The following is a 19,773-nucleotide window of genomic DNA, read 5'->3' as shown; positions in this document are numbered from 1 at the left end:
TCAGGCACTGTCCCAGATGCTGGCAAGAGCTCAGTGGAAAAAAAAGAGACGCAATTTTCCGTTCTCATGGAGCTGACAATTTACTGGGAGGAGACGGGGAAGTAAATAAACAAATATACAGTATGTTGGGTGTATAGAGTACAATGGAGAGGAGAAAAGCAGATAGGAGGCAGGGCAACTGAGGGGTGAGGACATGCAGTTGCAAGTAAAGTGGTCACCTTTGAGCTGAAAGAGACAAGGAATGAGCCATGCAAGTATCTGGGGGAAACGGTGCTTCATGCAAAGTGAACAGCTGATGCAGAGACCATAGGGTGGGAACATGTCTGGCTTGTTCAAGAAAGAGCAGGAGGCCAGAGTGGTCAGGGAGCAGGGGTCAGGAGCAGGTAAGGGGGATTTGTAGGTCCTTTGAGGCGAGGTCCTTGGACCCACTTCTGAGAGAGATGGGATGCCTCTTGGGGCATTTGAGCAAGAGTGACGTCATCTAACAAGTTTTAAAAGGCTCAACCTGGGTGTAACGTTGAACATAGACTTGGAGGTTGGGGTTATTTCTAAGGTCCTTTCCAACACTATGATTCTAAAACCCATACTTTTAAGTGATACCATAAGCATCTAGCCAGTTCAGCCTGAAATATACATAGGACAATGATATTTTCAGTATCTAAAGATATCAAAATCACAACATTCTAAATACAAGTTTAAGTATAAAGTAAGTATAGGAAAGTCTGAGACTGCCTAACTTGGACAGTGAGAGAGAGGAGATTAAATGGTAAGAATTTAATCAGAATAAGTAATTGTATACTCAAACCATAAAGGTTCATGATTCAGCAAGCAACAGACCCTTTGGAAATAAATACAGTGTGTTATAGAAGGACACACTTGGGAAAAAGAAACAGGGGCAAACTTGACTCTGAAAATGCTAGTTGGAATGCCTTGGGTAAGCTTCTTAACCTGTCTGTGCCTGTGATTTCCAAAACTGAGGAAATAATATCATCATGAGAGCATGTGAAGATTAAGTGAGACATTGTGTGGAAAGGACCCAGCATGGAGTAAATGGTCAGTAAATGTTAGTTCCCTTCTTCCCCCTTCTTTTGACTTGCCAGCCATGTCAAATTTCAACCAGTGGTGAACAAAAGGGCTAAAGAGAGTTTTTGTTAAGTATACTTACTGCAAACCAAATATTTTGATACATCATTGAATAAAATTAAGCACATACACCAAAAGAAAAAAGATAAATGTGCCTCTGCCCCTGATGAAGAGTAAGGTGTATGAATGCTAATGATAAGTGGTATTCTCATGTAAATACCACCCTCTTCCACCATAACGGATGACAGTGTTCAAAATATGAAGGATTTATCAAAATTAAAATAAAAGGATTTACTTAAGTTGTTGAGGCCTGGCAGTTCAGTCAATTACAAAGAATGAGGAAAAATCCTAGGATACAAGAATTTCAATTATTGTAAAAGGAGTATGTCATAGGATTTCAAAGATTATCCCATTTGAAACTTTCTAAGTAAATTTAAAAGCAAGTCAGTCTTAAAAAAAAACATATCTGGGGCTTCCCTGGTGGCTCAGTGGTTGAGAGTCTGCCTGCCGATGCAGGGTACACGGGTTCGTGCCCCGGTCCGGGAAGATCCCACATGCTGTGGAGCGGCTGGGCCCGTGAGCCATGGCCGCTGAGCCTGCGCGTCCGGAGCCTGTGCTTCGCAACGGGAGAGGCCACAACAGTGAGAGGCCCGTGTACTGCAAAAAAAAAAAAAAAAAAACAAAACATATCTGAGAGCAACAAAATGTACATATTAGGTCACTAGTATGGTCATTAATACAGGTGCTATATAGATCAATACAGAGATGCTTTACCTCTTCTTTTTTCCTGGGTTTTTTTTTTTTTTTTTTTTTTGGCAGCACGCGGGCCTCTCACTGTTGTGGCCTCTCCCGTTGCGGAGCACAGGCTCCGGACGCGCAGGCTCAGCGGCCATGGCTCACGGGCCCAGCCGCTCCGCGGCATGTGGGATCTTCCCGGACCGGGGCACGAACCCGTGTCCCCTGCATTGGCAGGCGGACTCTCAACCACTGTGCCACCAGGGAAGCCCTCCTGTTTGTTTTTAAACTTTTCTAATAAAATAACTAGGGTTCCATATACTGAGAGGTGACATCTGAAGTAATCAGTCTGTTTTCAATGGAATTGACTTCTGTTTCAAGCCTTGTAACATCATTGTCAGATGTACCAATAAGTCATTATTTTCAGGAATGACATCTACAATATGGTGGCATATCCCATCCTCTTGGTTACAAAAAAGGACTAGTACAGATGGAAAGAATAAACAAATCCATAGAAGCCTTGTGGTCAACACTAAATAAGAGTGATTTGACAAAAATAGTAGAAAAAGAAAAAACATCTCATCTGTTTTTTAGGCTTCAGAAGATTTGTAACTTGATATATTTCTGAATTCTACTAAAAACTTAGAAATAAGGTAAAACACCATGTAAATCTTAGAATTCTCTGATGGAAAAGATATGAGCAATGAACATGTTGTGTAATGAATAGCATAGCCCTTTGCAAATGAGAGAAAAATTGTCACATATTAGAAAACCTGATAGACAAACTATTAAATATGATGAGTGAATAAACATTAGTTTTCTTGTTGCTTAATTCTTCTCTTAAGCAAGAACATTTTCTTCATAAGGACACACAAAATGCATCCTCCAGTTGACTCATTTTCAAACTAGATGGCAAATGTGTGGGAGAGCCCCCCCCCCCGCAAAGTCTTTGATTAGACTACTGAGGGGAGATATTTGATTCATCCATAAAATGATAGAGGCTATATTTGTTCTATTGATGCATCTAAGATTCCATTTCCAGTTGCTTGATTTTATTTTTCTTTTTATTTATTTTTTAATTTTTTTTGGCCACACTGTGTGGCTTGTGGGATCTTAATTCCCCGACCAGGGATTGAACCCACACCCTCAGCAGTGAAAGCATGGAGTCCTAACCATTGGACCTCCAGGGAATTCCCTCCAGTTGCTTGATTTTATTTTTTTTTTTATTTTTATTTTTATTTTTTTATTTTTTTTTGCGGTACCTGGGCCTCTCACTGTCGTGGCCTCTCCTGTTGCAGAGCACAGGCTCCGATGCTCAGGCTCAGCGGCCATGGCTCACGGGCCCAGCCTCTCCACGGCATGTGGGATCTTCCTGGACCGGGGCACGAACCCGTGTCCCCTGCATCGGCAGGCGGACTCTCAATCACTGCGCCACCAGGGAAGCCCCAGTTGCTTGATTTTAGATGGTGCGTTTGGAGCTCCTATCTTGAAAAATATATAAAAGTCTTGAGTTGAAATAACCCCGTTTTTTCTGACCTTAATCTTGAAACCAAGAAACTTTCTGAACTATTAAGTGGGTAGAGGAAAGGGGGTATTGGAGAGGACAGTGGAGGAAATATGTCAAGTCCAGGGAAATGAAGAGGACTAGGAAAAGAGTGTATGGAATTTCAGGGTTGGGAACTTACTCATGATATCAAAACATGGTAATCCATATGTGGTCCTGCAAGAGACCTGCTGGTGGACATTATATAGGCCTGACTTTTTTTTGCTTGTACCTTTATATATTTTTTTGGCCCAGTGTGACCTGTTGAAGGTTTCCTAATAGATCTTGGTGTTATTAAACTTTCCGGTCTAATATGCTCTTTAACTTCCCTCTTCTCCTTTTCCCTTGAGCCAAATCACATTTGCTATATATAGTTCCTGAGAATTTGCAACAGGATATAAACTTAAGGACATTTGAAATTTACCATATGATAAACAAAATAACTCCCCAAGTTTTATCTTATTCCTGATAATGAATTTTTTCTGCATTATTGAAATGGTAACTGGTACAAGCATAGGAATGCCATTTAAAGGTGGAATAAATGTCTTTTCTCTGTACCATTGAATATCCAGTGCTCAAAGTAAATATTTAAACACTGGCCAATATTAGCCCCCAAAATCATTGATATAGATTATATGGAAACAAAATTCAATTTAAATTTAGCATTAACAGCACCTTATTCCAAGTGCATTGATTTATAATAGTTCAGACTACAGTGACTAGTCTGGCATTTAGCAGTTATTCCAGGTGTGCCAATGACAAGAACAAGTGTAAAGTATGATAAATTTTTTCATTTATGTGAGTAATATTAGACCGCTCTGAATTTTTTATGTAAAATGAAATGTCTCATTTTGCCTGATTACGTGGTATATTCTTCTTATTTTGTTCTCAGTGGAGTATGATATACAGATTACGTCTAAATGTGACCAAATGTTAGAACAAAATGTGAAAAAGTCTGGATTATTTTAGTTTTTACTTTTCTTATGAACTTTGGATGCAGTAAACTATGCTAAAATAAAAATTTCTCAATAATTTTGTTGTAAATATTTGACTATATCAGATAATTTAATGAAAATATTGAGTTGACTTTACTGGTAATCTAACTCACGATTGACACTGGACTGGACTCGAAAAATTGGAAAGTCCAGTTGATTCTTCTGTGGTTGATTTGGTCAAGAGAAAAACCTAGGAAGGAAGGAGCTATAACAATAAACAGGCTATCAAATCACTCCACTCTACATAGTGAACAAATAAACAAACACAATTCAAGAAGGAATTCTTACTTCACCCTTTACAAATCTCTTAACCTTTCTGAGACAGTTCTCTCACCTGTAAATGGGGATAATAATGACCATTTCATTTGATTGCTATGAAAATTAACTGAGCTAATATAAAGCATTTAGCATACAGCCTAGTAGCTAGAAACATTTAACAAATGTTACTTTCCGTTTATCCTCTTATGTACTAAAGAAAGAGTCCATTTTTTTCAAAGCCTTGTATCATCATGTTAAATATCAACTTTTCCTTAATGGTTAAATCCCTGCTGATGTTTTATTCCATGATGTTTGTGTTTAATTGAACAGTGACTCAAGATGTCTATACACTACAATTAAAGATGTCACTGTAGCCTAATGTAGGCCCTCTCCTTTTTAAGAACGGTTTGTGCTCTAAAAGACAATTTGTTGATCTGCTATTAAGAATTCAAAGGACATATTCCCAAGGAAGCAATGCTTGTATAATTTATCATTTACCGGATGTATTATATAAACAGAACTGAAGAATTCAACAACTTTCAATAATATTCTATGGGAAAATACATTCAAACTTCCAAGTTAGGACTTTGGTAATATATGCTCACCGCAGGCAGTGAGAAGGGAATTCCTCTTAGCTGCAGCTGTAGGATTCTCTGCAGGGGCTAGGATGGTAAGACTTTGGCCAAGAGTTTCCTTCTTGCCGTCTCTGCTGTCATCCTCTTTTTCAGTCACCATTAGTATAGCTTTCCTACTTTTAGTCTGTTCCTACACACACACACACACACACACACACACACACACTCTTTTCCTTTAAGAACTATTGACTCTGCATTACTACCATTCCTCACCACTATTTCTTTCCCTTCTGGTCATTGCAGAACTTAATGCAAACTTCTGATCCTACATACACCCCCTGAGTCACTAAAGTAAACACATAACCCTTTTTTTTTTTCTTTGCGGCACGTGGGCCTCCCACCGTCGCGGCCTCTCCCGCTGCAGAGCACAGGCTCCCGATGCGCAGGCTCAGCGGCCATGACTCACGGGCCCAGCCGCTCCGCGGCACGTGGGATCCTCCCGGACCGGGGCACGAACCCGCGTCCCCTGCATCGGCAGCCGGACTCTCAACCACTGCGCCACCAGGGAAGCCCCACATAACCCTTTTGATTTGGGGGGGAAGGAAGAAGGGACAGTTAGGGTATAGCCAGGAAATGCATGGAACTGATGATCATTAACTATCCTAACCTATTCATTTATTTCTACAACCTGCCCTTACCTCATCACATTTCTCATTTTTCCATTTAGGCCTTGGAGAAAATTAAAGACACATGAAAGACTGGGAAAAAATTACCTACACCTCATGGAACAAGCTAGGATCATAGGAGCTGAGATTTGATGAATGGAATAGGAGAGGGGAGAAGGAACAGGACTAGCTATCTAATGGGGATAGGAGATCAGGACACTGGTAGAAAAGGTCTCAATGATAAGTTGTTGAATAAATACATGGAGGAGTAAACAATTGAGTGAGATTTCTTTGCGTAAATGTGCTTTGAAAACTATAAATCGATACATAATTAGATGGCGCCTCCCCCTCTCCCTAGTCCACCTTGGCCAATGAGAAGGGTTTGGGGATTCCTGGAGTGTGTAGGTGATATTTTGACAAGCAAACAGGCAATCTGATGCTTACGGTATTCATATAGGTAGCGGGGTATGGTAAAAAGGGCTTTTAATTGCAAGTCATCTGAGTTCAAGGTAATGTTCTGTCACTTCCTAGTGAGTGTAGGTGATTTGGGGTAATTCTTTCACCTTTCTAGGCCTCTGTTCTAGCATTTTTGAAGTAATGAAACGGAAACACTAAATGAAAAATACGTAAGTACATTTTTTAATTAAAAAAAATGCCCTGCAATGCAGTTCATTAAAGAGTTTGAACATGAGTAATTTTTTTCTTTTAATTGTCCCAGAAGCATTGTCTATACAGTGAGGAACACCCACATGAATCCAAGCCATTTAGTCAGCCATCTGGATGACTCCAGACATAGAGGTGTGTGGCACCCTGCCATTAGAGCATCTGTATGGCTGATATTTTCCTTTCCTAAATGAGTGTTTGGATATTCTGGTGACATGGACTAAGAAGGACCCAATTAGCTAGTATTGTTTAGTTGAGAGCCTATCCTGCATAAAGGAAATAATAAGAAAATAATTTTGTGCCTGCTCTTCCATTCAAACCAAATCACTGAAGGCATTCACTTGAATGGAGTACATCTTTTATTGAAGAATAAGGAAGATGAACACACATTTTTTTAGCATAAAAACACTGGTGGGGGTCAAGTAACACATTGCTAGCTGAGTTGTGGCCCAGCATGGCTTGTTATGGTTATTTGCTGAGAGAACGTGTATCAAGTCACTTGGCTCATTTTTAAACTTTTTTTTCCCCTCCTTAACAAGTGCCAGACATGTGAGGCCATAATGAGTTTAATTAAAGTCAATGGCAGCTAATAATTCAAGCCTTATAGATGTAATTTGGGAGCAAACAAAACTCCTAACTCAAAACATGCAATGTTCTACTTAAGTAGAAGTTTCAATCATGTTCATAGAATAAAATTGCCACGTGTATTATGGGTTGATATAATGCAAAGATCTGATTTCCAATGCTTGATCTACCTCTAGCTGACTGTGTTATTTAGAGCAAGTAAAATTTTTAACTAGAACTTTTTTAAAGCACCTAGCACCATGCTTGTACATAATTGGTACTTAATAAATATTTATTAAGCATATCAGTATTTTAAAATGTACAGTGCTAACATAAGTAAACAATAAGGACAACAAGAAATGAAGACAACAAACAGCTAGAGAGGAGAAAAGGCAAATAAAGGAGGGAAAGAGACTTACTTCATTAACTTAGAATCTTTGTGATTCTCCTGTGAAGCTAGATTGTCACCCCCTCCTAGAAAGACTTAATGTGAGCTATAATGAGTTTAAATATTATAAAGAATTTATCACTTTTGCAGGATGTGCTATTGTGTCATACATAATTAAAATAATAATTTGGAAATGATTTATTTCCAAAACAAATGGATCAAGTCTGTAAAGGGATTCAAGACTCTGGATAGCTCTTTGTAGGCTGCCTCTCAAATGTGTGGCATTTAAACTCATTGAAGTCACTGTTTTAACAAAATAGACATCTTACTACAAAATCAGTAGCTAAAGGTTTGTATTATTTATATATCTTGTTAATAGAAAAATATTATTGGATCCATTCTTGTTCTCTCAAGTCATTTGGATTTAACATTTTAGTGAAATCTACCCTCCTGTTTGAGACAAGTTCTGGGACAAATGAGGACAACAAGTCACATCAGCCACACTGCTCACACCATCTTCACTTGGACTACAATGTTTTCCATTCTTGCCAGTTTCCAAGAACCAATATTCACAATCACCTTCTTTTATAGGAAACCAAAACATGTCTTTGAAACAAGTATGATGGGACGATGGAGCAGGCAATCAATTTTTGAATTAACAAATTTGCATGGTTAAATTATGATGAACCTAGCCTTTCTCTACCATAAAAATGATAGTCTCCTTGGAAAGGGAATTAAATGTTCACTTTCCCTGAAGAGTACCAGAACTCAGTCTCATCCACTTGAAAGATATGTGATTAAGTCTGAATTTTGAAATATTTAAAATTTGGCTCCATGTTGCACAACTCCAGATACCTCTTTGATTACATATTTATGTTTTAAGGTAAATTTATTATATGTTGTTTATATACATGAATATTTTGAACACATTCTTCATATTCCATAAAAATATTTTACATAATTTTTGAATAATAAATGATGAACTATGATCCTCTTCATGAATAGTAAATGTTAAATGCTGCATTGTTTGCAGACATTAAGCCATAAGTGTTATTTGAGATGTTGCAAAATCCTGACCCCTTTAAAAGCCAAACAGCACGATGGCAGGCCTTCCCTAGCAACTGTATTCATAATGGCAATCTCCGACAGGCAGTCAAACTAAATAAACCATCAAGAATTCCAAGCTAGAAATAAGTTGTTGAGGGCTCCCGTTATCATGTCGGGACTGGGGTCATGGAGGAAACCAGAATGTTATTTTCACTAGTGCTGGCCTGCCAGTTAGTGCTGGAATTAGATTTTAGTGAAGGTGAACTTCACCATTGCTGATACTGGCAGAAATACACTCAAAATCCTTGTAAGGGCATCAGAAAACTTTGTGGACTACAGAGGTGAATCTACCCCCTCTCCTGTTTCTCTGTTTCTTGTCTAGAGTGTCTCCTGTTGATCTAGAAAACCATTGCCATATACCAGGATTTATGATCCACAATTTGTCTGCCAGCACTGGGAATCAAACCAAAATTTCCTGAATGTCAGCACACTCGAGAGGCATAAGCTTTGATGCACACTGGTTAAGTGGGACAATCCTTAACAAGATATTATTTAAAGTGAGATGCTCTAAAGATGATGTTCTTTGCTTTTAGAGTGTAGCTGCTTTATTTTATTTTAAAAGCTTTATAAAACATTACTGTTTAATCACATTTTGGATCAAGAAATCATCTTAGCAGGTGAAAAAGGCATCCAGTGAAGGTTCTGACAGTCTTCCTAAGCACAAGACCCCTGCTTCTGAGAGGTGGCATAGGACATAAGCTTCCACTGTGTACACACAGGTTGAAGGATAACCATACACTCAAACTCTTAACTGTATTTTCTTTCCTTTCTAGCGATAAAAACTAACTCAGTTATCCTGATTTTATGTCAGTTGTTTTAACAATGAAAACTCAAAGGAAAAGATAAAAATCTACATTTATATAATGTCATTTGTTGCAACAGCAATATGTGATACAGGTTATTATTAAACTATGTAACTGAGCTAATGGGTTTTAGCTATGAATAGATGTGACTATAGGATGATATAGCTCATATACCCAATTTTTTCTTCTACCAATGGAAAGAATACAGGGATGGGATTTAAAGTCACTACCAAGTCCACAAGAGTTTTGCATTTCACTTCAACGCATCTGTGAAGCAGTGAGGCAGATATAAATAGCCTGTATTTTCCTTTCATTCTAGACCAACCCTCAAGACACTATTATTTTTGCAGAAATAAACCCTCGCAAGAGGTCCTATGAATTCAGATTAATGATGGTTTTTTTCTTGTAGCTATATTAGCTTTAGTAGTGCTTTCATACAAATAGCCTCAATGTATCATCAGGAATGCATTATTTATCACAGTCCCAGATATTGCAAATACAGTGGGCAAGATGGAGAATCCTTATTGACATATCGATATAGCAGAGAGAATTAGTACAATTAAGATGCATCTGGCATGGAATAAGAGGTTTTGAAAGAATGGCTGAAACTTTGATAAACAAGGCTTGGTGAGCAGAGGTGGACCTCTCCTGGCAGATGAAATGTCAGGGCAGAGGCAGGAACCTTTGTTACACCTGCTGGGTTGGCAATAATAAGCAAACATAGACTTGAAGGCTTGACAAGTTATAATATTTTATATTCTTATTTTAAGACAATATTTCAGAATTATTTATTACTTTCTATTGAGCTTGGTGGAAATAACCTTTGTCCTGGATTTTGAACACGAACAGGCATTTTCATATCAGTCTAACATCAACATTTGAAATACGCCCAAAACCAAATATTCTCAAGATTAGAAATAGAGCAGCCTATTACATCATTTCTTCAAAAAAATTATAGCCTGAGATGCAAAAGGTCTTTTCTAACTGATTTCTGAAGGTTACGGTTTAAAAAAAAAAAGAAAGAAAGAAAAAGAAAAAGAAAAGAAAAAAAGGAACCTAACACAGTAAGTGGTCTCTCTGGTAAATGCCATTCTCTCTCTCTCAGTCCACAATGGTCAGCAGAGCACAAAGAGATTCTGCTGCTCATGTTAATGACCTGGGCAGTGGGTTAGTAGAGTTCATTTTTTATTCTGTGCATAATGTTGAAGGCTGTGAGTGGGTTTGCTGTCTGAATCCTACCACTGGTCCCTTCTCACCTTCAGGTAATGGCCAATTGAGTATGTACACAAAGAATTCAGTCACAGAAGTCAGAGGCAGGTCAGCCGTGTTGTCTAATATAGGGACCTTCCTAGTAAAACTGGACTAGAGAAGAAGGCAGAACTTCCCTCCTGCCAAGGGCAAAAGTCCTACCCTTCTAAAGATCCAAAGGAGGAGGAGGAAAGGGAGATATCCTGTCTCTTACAGGCTAGTGGTCTAAGGGAGAGAAAGAAAATAATAGCCTGTTTCCAGATTTGAGGTTAAGAGTAAGCTCACACACTAATAACCAAGACATGGCCAAACCAGGGAAGTTACTCTCGCCTCTGGGGTGAAGCAAATAATTGGGTGGAGAAAAGGGCCAAAGATTTTCCCTAGCATGTATTGGAGGGACAAAGTGGGACATCATTGATGGATGTTTCCTCCCCGTATGGGAACTCTAAAAAAGATTATATAAACTCTTTGCATGTTCAAGAATTAGTTCTGCCTTTCTCACTTATACAATTTAATATAGAGTTCCGTAAGAGGTAATGTCTCAGTGTTTTCCAGAGCGTGCTCCATGGAACATTAGCTCTTCATGATGTAATTATAAAGGAGGAGGGAAGTTCAGTAACAAACTAAGTGTGGTTAGCTTTGAATTAAAACATTGAATTATCCATTTTCTTTACTAAAAGTCGTCTCAGAGCTTTTAATATGTGAATGTGTATAGTGATCATTTGAAAGGGGGTATAGTATGTGTTATTTCCCATAATTATTTGATAACAAGATCCTATTTTTTTAGGAATATCTCACAGGACCAATGTCCTTAAAAACATTCTTTGGTAAATGTTAGACCAGTGGATATTCTCTCACTTCTCAATTCCGGAATACCAAGGCCATTGGGTGAAAACAGAGCGAAGAGAATGATAGCAGGCCTGAGCCGTAAGAAACCAAGGTCATGCTGGGTCTGGAACTGGATGGGTTGATGCTAGATGCCAAGGCTGTGATCCAGAGGCTCTAGATCTGAATTCAGTTCCAGGCTGGATAATTTTAAAGGCACAGATTATAAAGAAAATATGAATGATAATGCTTTTAGAGGGGCACGTTCTGTCCAAATTTGCTTCCAAATAATATCTCATACCTGTCACACTTAATTCATTTATATTGCCTGCTAGATCCCTGAAGGCATTTGAGTTTGTAATGCCTCTCCTGGAAAGTCTGCAATCTAACCAAGAGGAAAACTGAACTGCCTAGTCAGTTCCTGAATCATGCTAGGCTCTGAAGTGTACAGGATCATCTATGACTGTGGGCTTCCCAAACGGACCACTCTTGATGGGAAAAGTGCTAGAGCCTATTTCACTAGTCTCATACAACTCTGGAGTACAGTAAACCCAGCTGTGTTTCTAAATGCTAACGAGGGGCCAATTTCTGGACATTATCTAAGACCATTCCAACCCAGCATTTTTATCTCCCTCCTCTGCACTGAAATTCTAAACATGTATCTGCCACTCATTTGCACTTAAGTGAAACCTGCCAAAAACACTCTTGGGCTCTGTTGTTGTAGATTAAGTTCTGTAAATAGTTAGGTTTTATCACTTAATATTTTTTAACAATTTTGGAACAAACTCTAAATTATGTTACGAATGTGTCTGCCTTATTAAATATAACATATTGGTCAGAATCTAAATGCTTCTCCATATCTTGGGATCATTACATTGAACACCAATTATTATATTGTATTGTAAGGAATAAGGTTCACAAAGCCTGACAAAGCATATCGGATTGTCTCTACACTACATGATTTCAGTAAGTAACAAAATTTCAGTTCTCCTATTTCTCTTTTTCCTTCATATCCTTTCTTTTATTGTCAGGTTTTCAGTTGTTATTCTCACTGCTTTCAATATGCCTGACTAGTCTGTGGTAGACAGGAAAATCAAATGGATATGATTGCTACAATTATATGTTGCATAGGAGTTAATAGGCTATTGAACTACTTTTCTACAAGGAAACCACATGCATACAGTGCAGACTTGGAAACCTCACTTTGGGCTGGTTTGGCACAGAGGTATTTTTATTAATTTCTTGGTTGTTGACTATGTGTTTTTTGTGTGTGTGTGTGTGTGTGTGTGTGTTTTGCGGTACGCAGGCCTCTCACTGTTGTGGCCTTTCCTGTTGCGGAGCACAGTCTCCGGACATGCAGGCTCAGCGGCCATGGCTCACGGGCCCAGCCACTCCATGGCATGTGGGATCTTCCCGGACCGGGGCACAAACCCGTGTCCTCTGCATCGGCAGGCGGACTCTCAACCACTGCGCCACCAGGGAAGCCCATGTTGACTATGTTTTAAGGTAAGAAAATGTTTTTCTGTTTGCTTCTAAACACATGTAGTATCCAAAATCCTTCAATTCAATTGTGAAGTCCTGGAAGATAAGTAGATTATCAGATGCTTAAAGAGTATTCTACATGGTTGCACACATTAAGTGCTCAGTAAATATCTGTTGGCCAATCTAATCCTTTCTAATTCTTTCCTTCTTCCCTGATCTTGACAACACCATCAGATTTATTCTGACTTTCACTAGAATTACTTGAAAATTTATTTTACTTAGCTTAAGCTTTGTAATGTATATTATGGAATAAATTGGGTCTCCCTAAAAGATACGTTGAAGTCCTAACCCCAGTACTTGAGAATGCAGTCTCATTTGGAAATAGAGTTGTTGCAAATATAATTCATTGAGTTAAGCTAAGGTCATACTAGAGTATGCTAGGCCCTTAGTCCAATGTGACTATTGTCCTAATAAAGAGAAGAAGAGACACGCAAGAAGAAGATGGCCTCGTTTTGACAGAGGCAGAGATGGAGTGATGAATCTACAAGCCAAGGAACATGAAGAATTACCACCAAACACCAGAAGCTAAAAAAGACAAGGAAGGATTCTCTCCTACAGGTGTCAGTGGGACCATGGCCCTGCCAATCCCTTGATTTTGGACTTCTAGCTTCTAGAACTATGAGACAGTACATTTCTGTTGTTTTAAGCCACCCCAGTTTGTGACACTGTGGTACAGTAGCCCAAGAAAACTAATACAGTATATTTTTAATTTTAATTTCTTCTTAAGTTTAAGGAGAAACAAGGATAAGGAAGTGAGACTAGCTCGCTCTGGTTATTACCTGGGAGTGAGATGATTCAGGTGATGGTTCTTTGCAAGGCAGTGATCCACTCTAACTGTTGTCACAACAACAGTGGAATCTCTACAGACAGAGACTTGTTAAAGTAAAAAGGAGGAGCAACCTATTGGGCCACAAATGGATTAAGAGAAATACAGATGGTTACTAAGGCATAGGGCTAGGGAGGATGATAGAAAAACCCAAATTTTCAAGACCTTACCTTTAAAATTGTCCTTCAGCATTTTCAGTGACAGCACTCAGTATTATCAGAGCATGACCGTACAAGAACATTATAGTAATTGAGGCATTTTAATGGTAATTCCATTAGGGGACATCCCCTTCTATTTGTGGCTTGGAGAGAAAGAAGAAAGGGGAAAAGGAAGAAAGGAGAGAAGGCAGAGAAGAGGGAAGGACGGAGGGAGGAAATATCATGACACTACCACTACCACAACGAATAATAATAGCTACACTTTAGCGGGCAATTTTTGTGTGCCTGCACTGCACTGAACACTTTAAATGCTTTATCCAGTTTAATTCATACAAAACCACTGTGATATAGGTATCATTTCCCCCATTTTACAGATGAGGAAACTGAGGATCAAAGACATTGTGTACTTTATCCCCATCACACAGCTCTAATAGGAGCTTCATTCAAGCCCAAGTCCTTCTGACTCTAAGACACATGCTCTTTAACCCCTGTGGCTCCAGGCTGCTAGCTCACTAACTGTAGGCTCTAGAAATTCATATTGAATTGCTTCCCTCAAAAGAAATAATCACTAAAAATGAGAGAGGGCTTGTCAAATTAACAGAGATTTTTTGAGCACTTGCAGTAGTCCAGGCACTGTGAGGTGCCCTGTAAAAGATGCAGGAAAATATTTGACTATTCTGGTGTCAAAAATAATAGTAATAAAACACTCTTCCTTATATATGTAATATCTACCTTATTGTCAAAAGCACTGAATGAGGGCTTCCTTGGTGGTGCAGTGGTTAAGAATCCACCTGCCAATGCAGTGGACACGTATTCAAGCCCTGGTCTGTGAAGATCCCACATGCTGCGGAGCAACAAAGCCTGTGTACCATAGATACTGAGCCTGCGCCTTAGAGCCCGCGGGCCACAACTACTAAGCCTGTGAGCCTCAACTACTGAAGCCCGTGTGCCTAGAATCTGTGCTCTGCAACAGAAAAGTAACCGCAATGAGAAGCATGTGCATCACAATGAAGAGTAGCCCCCACTCGCCACAACTAAAGAAAGCCCACGCGCAGCAACGAAGACCCAACGCAGCCAAAAATAAATAAATAAATAAATTTATCTTTTTAAAAAAGGCACTGAATGATTGCACAGGTGTTCAGTGTGTTCCTTGGCAACCCTTTCATCTCAACCTATTCTTTTTTTTTCTTAATTTAGCTTGTGGGTTCCCTGTTTAAAATCTAATCTGTCCCAAAGTTTGACTGTAAGAGCAATACCTCATTTGTATGTGGCAAATTTATTTTACTTGCTTACATAGAATTTTTTTTTTTACATTTTTTACTAGTAAAATTAGAATCTTCCAACTTTAATGAGCTGCTGATTATCTCACCTCTTCACCATCAGAAGCTTGTAATATAAGTAGGGAAGGAATATCACAATTATATAAAAGAGGAAGTTAATACTTAGAAAGGGATAGGTTCCTTTTAAAGGAATATCCATCTATAGGAAGCTGAATTAGGGATCTAAATAAATCAGAGCTCTTCTAAAAGAGAATTACTACTTTTCCCATTTAGCTTTCTAATGCCAAATCTTTTTCTTGAAATTTTTCTCTTGCTTCATTTAGGATGTTTTTAAAGTCTGTGGGTCTAAGGAGCAATGCTGAGCAGTTGCTTTAAAAAAAGCAATCAAGTTAAAAGTTCTACTGAAAAGAGACACACTTCAGAAAAGCTACAAATAAATATATTACAGCTTAAACTACAAGCACTCAGTAGTATTTTTTGTTTTTGTTGCTCAGGAAAACATTTTATTCCTAGAACTTGGTCAATACAAAAGAAAAAGTAAAGATTTGTCTGGGTTTCTCTGCACGTGAGTTAGAGAAAATAGACAAGTCTGACAAACATCTGGGAAACGGTTGTGTAGAGCGCTCAGGGTTTTTACTCCCTTCACATATTGCCTGGCATTAACAACAGTGGCCTCTGTCTTCTAATGTGATTGGCTGCAATGGTTCCAGTCATTTAAAATACAAATAGTGCTGAGAAAGCACGGTAAGGATTGGCGTGTTATAGTTCTGGAAACACTGAACTTTACGAATGATGTAGCGGTAAAAGGAAAGAAATACTGCCAGAAAATATTGATAGTGGATTGGATCTAAATTCACAGGAGAGGAATTGCCCGGCAGACATATGAGGTCCCCTACCTTTTTACATTGAAGTTTTCTAACGACCGATTTTCTTTAGGAAGAAAAACTGCTTTTTACTTTTAATGCAAAACCTCCCTTTTCACTACTTGTCAATTAATGTTTTGATTCACGATGTTGAAGCTCTGTAGTTCAGAGCCCAGACTTTGGAGTCAGATAGACCTGGGTGAAATCTCAGCCTGTCTACTTGCCTTGAGTCTGTTACTCTCTCAGCCTCAGTCTCCTCATCTGTGAACTGGGTAAGTATGAATACTTCCCTCATGCAGTGGCCATGAGGAGTAAATGATATAATGCCTGTCAAAGACTCTGGCAGAGTACCTGGCACCCGAATATCCTTATTGAATGGTGTTTGCACTTATTCTTGACTTTGCATTTGCTCAGCCTGGATATGCTTGTCTAGACGTTGGGAATCCTGTGAGTTTAAAACAATATTTCAAAATAAGGCTGAAAAAAATCACCTTGTTAGCAATTATATACCAATGACTAAGCATTCTACACTTTAAAGGCAGTAGGGCCATGTGAAATTGACAGGACTAAAATAATTTTTCCTTTATTTTTATGTTTAGCCTGTAGAGCTTATAAGGAAAGTCAATAATGCAAATCAGGATGATGGTGGTCTTTCGGGCCATAAAAAAATTAATTAAATTTGTCCACATCAAGAAAAACTCTAAGACACCCAAAACAAGGTAAGGACTTTGGATGGATTAAAAGTAATCCTATCAGTTTATGGAAGGGACATAATCAAATCTTCAGGTAGATTCACTGGGAGGACTTCCAGGGAAGGAGCTGGGAAGAGGAATAAACTTGGGAATGCACCTTCGTATTCTCCCACACCTTTCCCCACTTTATCTTCTCCACCATTCCAGACCTGATCCAAAACTGGCTCTTGAGTAGAATGAGGACCAAAGATTTGATTTAGGAATTGGAGAGAGATTTCAATTACCAGTGTATCTCCATTTGAGTGTAGTTACCGACATGAACAAAGGTATTAAAACAGAAAGGTAAGAATTAGGCACATCAAAGAAATACGGACTATAATAATCCATGATGATTACCCTTCTAAATTAAGATTAATTCTTTTTTTTAAAATTTATTTATTTTATTTTTTTGGCTGTGTTGGGTCTTCGTTGCTGTGCGGGCTTTCTCTAGTTGCGGTGAGCGGGGGCTACTCTTCATTGCAGTGCACGGGCTTCTCACTGTGGTAGCTTCTCTTGTTGTGGAGCACAGGCTCCAGGCGCGCGGGCTTCAGTAGTTGTGGCGCACGGGCTTAGTTGCTCCGCGGCATGTGGGATCTTCCCGGTCCAGGGACTGAACTCGTGTCCCCTGCATTGGCAGGGGGATTCTCAACCACTACGTCACCAGGGATGTCCCAAGATTAATTCTACATTATTAAAATCAAAACCTAGGATCTCTGGTTTGGTTTTGTTTGTTTGTTTTCAAGGAAAGCTGAGTTTCCAAAAAGGTTATATGGTCATGGTTGCTTTTAAGCCAATGAAACAAACATAATCAGCTCCAATTTTGGTTTCCTTTCTTAGCTGTAAATATGTTTAGGATAAGGAATAGAATGTATGTACATAAATAGGTTATAAATATATCTTAAGTTAACGTGAAGGAGAGCGTGCTTGGAACATAGCATAACACTGAAGTTTATAAAGTAGAATTCCCTATCACGTTAATAGGTTGTGTTGTTAAGATTATATGAGTGCTATCAACCAAAATTGTCAGAATTCTATGTTTTATTCCTTAAGAGAATTAACTTTTATTCACGTTCCAAAGTCCAGTGATTCAGCATTTTTCAGATAGGAGGCCTTGGGCACACTGAGCACTTTGTCGTTGATCCACATCCCCCATGGCAGCCCAGGGATACAGAGAAAGAGACAGCATGTCAGAGATGGGGGCAGCACTTCCACCTTAAAGGGGTCTGAACACACGACATCTGGACGCCAGGATTTCCATGGCAGGAATTCTGCAGCTGCAGCCTGGGGTCACCTTGGTACCCTGTTCTGTACCTCATCCACAGGTAAAAATCAGGGTTTCCTTTTGTAACCTCTAACAGGCGACTTCTTTAAGAAGGGTGAGAACTTATTCTTTCTCTCCCCCCTTTCCACTTTCTCTCCCATTCTACACACATATGCACACACACACACACACACACACACAGAGCAAAGAAGAATAACCCCCCAAAGTCCAATGGTTTAAAAGAAAAATAGATTAAACAGCAAGTACCTCCCAGTTTTAAACGGTCCCACTATTTTAATGATTGACTAGGCATTGCTGGCATATAATTTTCTAGAGCAGCAGAACCAAATACTGTAATCGTTTAATACTAGATCCTACTTGACTTGGATGCTATTTGTCCCCATGAAAGTATCACCAGTGACACCTTTCTTGGCCAGTTTCCGCGAAAGCACCAAGCCCTTAATGAGCATTTATTATTTATTTGACCTTCAGAAGTCTCAGGGTACGTGCACAGTTATAAAGTCATATGCATAAAACCATCTCTGCAATAAATTAAAATTAAACTAACCATGGCAGCAGTATTCCAGGGGCATAGCTTTACTTACTGTGTAGGCCAGGTGGAAGCGATGAGCTCTGCTCCATGTCCTGAAGGTCAGGAGAACTGGATTCTGTCAAACAAGGAAAGCCAGAAAACCGCAGAGTCCAACAGGAATCGCCCTCCAGCCCGTGGCCTGGCAGGAGCAGAATCTAAGCAAGGGGCACCATCTAGTCTGTTTGGGAAGCATCAGGCTCAATCCAAGCATATTAATGTGGGGCTACAGGAGACTTTCAGTGAAGTGCCTCCATCCCCACCAGTTTACCTGTTCTATAACACAGGACAGCCTTCTCCAGGGGTATCTCTACTCCACATACAAGATGTTTTCAGTGGAGCATATCAAAGATGACATTTTCATCATTTGAACATTCTGACAGTGAAGAGCCTAAGATATGCCTTCCCCCACTTAATCAAGGGCTGCTTCTGGGAAGAAAGAAAATGCCTTCCAAGACAAATGGAAAAGCTGAGAAATTAATTGAATGAGCTTTCTGTCATGTATGCACTACTACGTGTGTAATTTAATACTGAAACCAGAGCCATATTACATATAGTTGGATGGTCAAGTGGTCAATTGCAAGGTTAACTTTTCTATGAAAAATAGCCACAAACCTCCTCTTTTGAATCTCAGAGGGAATTCAGGAGCTGCCTCTCCCTACCTTACTTTGAGCTTCCGTTGCCTGCAGGTGAATGGTAATGGGGCCAACAGGATAAGCCAGAAGTAGTTGACTTGCTGAAACACACAGAAATGCCCATTAGTGTGACAGAGAGAGTCATTAAAGCTCTCCATGTAAGACAGCTGATAGAAAAATAGCACAAACTTCTGAAAACTGTTTTCCCAGTGTTATGCTTTTATTGACCATACTAGTGCTCAACTAAGTCAATTTAAGAAGAGACAAGGGAGCCTTCCCTACTTAAGGTATTATTTTAAGCTGGTGCTACAGAGCTATACATTTGGGTTTCTTATCCAGTACAGCAAATGTACCAGTATTTTAAAAAACTACAAGGCTTTTGTCTTTTTTTTGTTTTAACACAAGCATAACAGCACTATGTAATACTTATACCTCC

The sequence above is a fragment of the Hyperoodon ampullatus genome (genome assembly GCF_949752795.1).
Source record: "Hyperoodon ampullatus genome assembly, chromosome: 8".
In the NCBI taxonomy this organism is placed as follows: domain Eukaryota; kingdom Metazoa; phylum Chordata; class Mammalia; order Artiodactyla; family Ziphiidae; genus Hyperoodon; species Hyperoodon ampullatus.
Note: the sequence above shows the minus strand (reverse complement) of the source record.